This window comes from Hyla sarda, chromosome 1 (assembly GCF_029499605.1).
Source record: "Hyla sarda isolate aHylSar1 chromosome 1, aHylSar1.hap1, whole genome shotgun sequence".
Taxonomy (NCBI): Eukaryota; Metazoa; Chordata; class Amphibia; order Anura; family Hylidae; genus Hyla; species Hyla sarda.
Window position 1 is genome coordinate 469,886,018 of NC_079189.1, and position 4,867 is coordinate 469,890,884.

Here is a 4,867-nt window from a genome sequence, read left to right on the forward strand (position 1 = left end):
AGGGACCCCAACTCTTGATCTCTCCAGTGGACCAATCCAGGGTTGGGGAATGGTGTTGAAGCCAGGGTAGTCCAAGGAGAATTTCGGAAGTGCAATTGGGGAGGACCAAAAACTCAATTTTCTCGTGATGAGGTCCGATGCACATTAGGAGGGGCTCCGTGCGGAGACGTATGGTACAGTCCAATCTTTCATTGTTAACACAATTGATGTAGAGGGGTCTGGCGAGACTGGTCACCGGGATGTTGAACCTGTTGATGAGAGAGGCCAGAATAAAATTTCCTGCAGATCCGGAATCCAAGAAGGCCATAGTAGAGAAGGAGAAGGTAGAGGCAGATATCCGCACAGGCACAGTAAGACGTGGAGAAGCAGAGTTGACATCAAGGACTGTCTCACCTTTGTGCGGAGTCAGCGTACGTCTTTCCAGGCGGGGAGGACGGATAGGACAATCCTTCAGGAAGTGTTCGGTACCGGCACAGTACAGGCAGAGATTCTCCATGCGGCGTCGTGTCCTCTCTTGAGGTGTCAGGCGAGACCGGTCGACCTGCATAGCCTCCACGGCGGGAGGCACAGGAACGGATTGCAGGGGACCAGAGGAGAGAGGAGCCGGGGAGAGAAAACGCCTCGTGCGAACAAAGTCCATATCCTGGCGGAGCTCCTGACGCCTTTCGGAAAAACGCATGTCAATGCGAGTGGCTAGATGAATGAGTTCATATAGGTTAGCAGGGATTTCTCGTGCGGCCAGAACATCTTTAATGTTGCTGGATAGGCCTTTTTTAAAGGTCGCGCAGAGGGCCTCATTATTCCAGGATAGTTCTGAAGCAAGAGTACGGAATTGTACGGCGTACTCGCCAACGGAAGAATTACCCTGGACCAGGTTCAACAGGGCAGTCTCAGCAGAAGAGGCTCGGGCAGGTTCCTCAAAGACACTTCGAATTTCTGAGAAGAAGGAGTGTACAGAGGCAGTGACGGGGTCATTGCGGTCCCAGAGCGGTGTGGCCCATGACAGAGCTTTTCCAGACAGAAGGCTGACTACGAAAGCCACCTTAGACCTTTCAGTAGGAAACTGGTCCGACATCATCTCCAAGTGCAGGGAACATTGGGAAAGAAAGCCACGGCAAAATTTAGAGTCCCCATCAAATTTATCCGGCAAGGATAGTCCTAGGCCTGGAGCGGCCACTCGCTGCGGAGGAGGTGCAGGAGCTGGCGGAGGAGATGATTGCTGAAGCTGTGGTAGTAGCTGCTGTAGCATCACGGTCAGTTGAGACAGCTGGTGGCCTTGTTGCGCTATCTGTTGTGACTGCTGGGCGACCACCGTGGTGAGGTCGGCGACAACTGGCAGAGGAACTTCAGCGGGATCCATGGCCGGATCTACTGTCACGATGCCGACTGGCAGGAGGTGGATCCTCTGTGCCAGAGAGGGATTGGCGTGGACCGTGCTAGTGGACCGGTTCTAAGTCACTACTGGTTTTCACCAGAGCCCGCCGCAAAGCGGGATGGTCTTGCTGCGGCGGTAGTGACCAGGTCGTATCCACTAGCAACGGCTCAACCTCTCTGACTGCTGAAGATAGGCGCGGTACAAGGGAGTAGACAGAAGCAAGGTCGGACGTAGCAGAAGGTCGGGGCAGGCAGCAAGGATCGTAGTCAGGGGCAACGGCAGGAGGTCTGGAACACAGGCTAGGAACACACAAGGAAACGCTTTCACTGGCACAATGGCAACAAGATCTGGCGAGGGAGTGCAGGGGAAGTGAGGTATAAATAGGGAGTGCACAGGTGAACACACTAATTAGAACCACTGCGCCAATCAGCGGCGCAGTGGCCCTTTAAATCGCAGAGACCCGGCGCGCGCGCGCCCTAGGGAGCGGGGCCGCGCGCGCCGGGACAGGACCGACGGAGAGCGAGTCAGGTACGGGAGCCGGGGTGCGCATCGCGAGCGGGCGCCACCCGCATCGCGAATCGCATCCCGGCTGGAGGCGGTATGGCAGCGCACCGGGTCAGAGGATCTGACCGGAGCGCTGCAGTAGCGAGAGTGTAGCGAGCGCTCCGGGGAGGAGCGGGGACCCGGAGCGCTCGGCGTAACAGTTATGATTCGGCAAGCTGGAGGTGGATCCTCTGTGTCAGCGAGGGATTGGCGTGGACCGTGTCGGTGAACCGGTTCTAGGTTGCTACTGGTATTCACCAGAGCCCGCCGCAATGCGGGATGGTCTTGCTGCGGCGGTAGCAACCAGGTCGTATCCACCGGCAACGGCTCAACCTCGCTGACTGCTGAGAAGGCGTGGGACAGAAGGACTAGGCAGAGATAGCAGAAGGTCTGGAACACAGGCTTTGGACAAAACTAAACGCTTTCTCTGGCACAAGGCAACAAGATCCGGCAAGGAAGGGAAGGGGAAGTCAGGTTATATGGACAGGGAGCAGGTGTAAGCTAATTAGACTGATTGGGCCAGGCACCAATCACTGGTGCACTGGCCCTTTAAATCTTAGAGAGCTGGCGGGTGCGCGCGCCCTAGAAAGCGGAGCCGCGCGCGCCAGAACATGACAGCCGGGGACCGGGACGGGTAAGTTGCTTGGGATGCGATTCGCGAGGGGGCGCGTCCCGCTATGCGAATCGCATCCCCATCGTGAATGTCAGTGCAGCACTCCCGGTCAGCGGGTCTGACCGGGGCGCTGCAGACAGGAGAACGCCACGAGCGCTCCGGGGAGGAGCAGGGACCCGGAGCGCTCGCCGTAACAACGGGATATGGGGTTGGGATATGACAACAATATATGAGGACGGTAAAATCTTTGCAATGATGTTGTAACCATAGTTGATGTACCTTTATGCTGATGCTCTTTTATTCTATTGTGCTGGGACCAAGTTTGTTCTTTACTCAGTTTTAACGTTTGTACTCTTTGCATGCAAGAATCTTTAATAAACAGAATTAAATTAAAGGAGTATTTAACCTCTTTAAAACTTATCCCACATTCACAGAATTTGAACCCTTCTCTCCCTACACATGGAGCAGTATGTCAGCATCCGTTCAACACATTCTTTATGGGAACACTTGAGATACACGTGTGCTTCACATGGGTGCTGTATCTCAGCGATTCTATAGATAGTACATGGAACATGTGCTGTCACACTGCTCCATATACAAAGACAGACAAGGCCACAGTCAGGAGATCGCAGGGGGTCCCAGAAGTCAAACTTTATCTAAGAGCTGAGGAACGTGCTCTCGAATCACCCAAAGTGTAAGAAAAAGTGCAAATGTGTTACACTAAAAATAAATGTGCACAGAGGATGCGGTCTATCGCAAGCCCTTCTCTGATAGGAGAGAAGCCCCCCAACAAACCTCACCCTTCACCTCAGGACCAAAAGGTACCTGCAAGGTTCCAGGTTTGATGTCCCTTTTTACCGAAGCTACTAAGCTACCTTTTAGCCAAGGTATCTGCCCGTAGAGCCGATAACGGTTGGTACCCTGCCAAAGCAGGAGTACTCGGGTAGTTTGCAGGGAGGTGCAGAACCTGATGGCCACACACACCTCCCCTAGACCGCCAGGAGGGACACCCAGAAGGGCCAACGCATCCTGACAAATGCAGTGGACACACAAAACGCAAAAAGTGACACAGTGAGACAAAAATAAATAAATAAGTGAATGTGTGCAGATATACTGCCCTGATATCCGGTCTGATCTATAAAAATTTATCTGATCCTAGCTAGTGTTGAGCGGCATAGGCCATATTCGAATTCGCGAATATTCGCGAATATATGGACGAATATTCGTCATACATTCGCGAATATTCGCATATTCGTTATATTCTCGTTTTATTTTCGCACATGCGAAAATTCGCGTATGCGAAAATTAACATATGTGAAAATTAGCATATACAAAATCAACATACGTAAAAATTCGTATATGCGAAAATTTGCATATGCTAATTTTCGCATATGCGAATTTGTGCACGCCAGTCTCACACAGTAGTATTACAGCCTTCTTTACACCACACAAGCTGGAAGCAGAGAGGGGTGATCACTGTGATGTGTACTGTGAAGGAAAAAAAAACCAAAAAAAAAACGAATATTCGTAATTACGAATATATAGCGCTATATTCGTGAAATTCGCGAATTCGCGAATATGCGATATTCGCGAATAATATTCGAATTGCGAATATTCGCGAGCAACACTAATCCTAGCCAGAAGGCCGGGATTCAAGAGGTGAGTGCCACAAAGGTGAAGAGTTCATGATGCCCGTGCTTCAACTCAGTGAGCCAATACACCCAGTGAGTTTCAGCACCTCAGGGACGCCACTCCCCGAGGCACTAAAGTATCTCGGCACTAGACCCTCTCAGCCTCATGGTGAGACCCGGAGGTAACAGGTCACATCAGGGCAGCCGTCGAGCTGATTCCTCAGAACCAGCCCCTGAACACCCTGGTACACCTGCTCCCTACCATGCAGCACCCATCCCCACCAGCTCCATACTGGCGTCGCCTGCCATCAGCATTAAACTGATAAGAACAGATACTACACTTGATCTTAGCCAAAAGGCCGAGAAGCGATATTCGCGAATTCTTCTTCATTACTAACCAAAGTCAATATATAAAAGGGGTATATTGACTAGTTGTGTAGTTCTTTCTGTCTGACCACAATGCTCTCTGCTGTCCAAACTGTCCAGAGCAGGAGAGGTTTGCTATGGGGATTTGCTCCTTCTTTGGAAAGTTCCTGACAAAGACAGAGGTGTCAGCAAAGAGCACTGTGGTCAGACTGGAAAGAACTATACAACTTCCTCTGCAGCAAACAGCAGCTGTTAGGGACATTACTGGTGGAAATAATACCTTGAATTTGTCATCATTAAGATGGTGTTCGCCTAATAGAGTCTCTTTAAGTGTCCATT

The 4,867-nt window shown here is 51.4% G+C and overlaps 1 pseudogene; it reads right to left on the reverse strand.

Annotated features, from left to right (window-relative positions):
* Positions 1–4,442: 4,442 nt before the first annotated feature.
* On the reverse strand, positions 4,443–4,533 carry LOC130342165 (U2 spliceosomal RNA; annotated as a pseudogene).
* Positions 4,534–4,867: the final 334 nt, after the last annotated feature.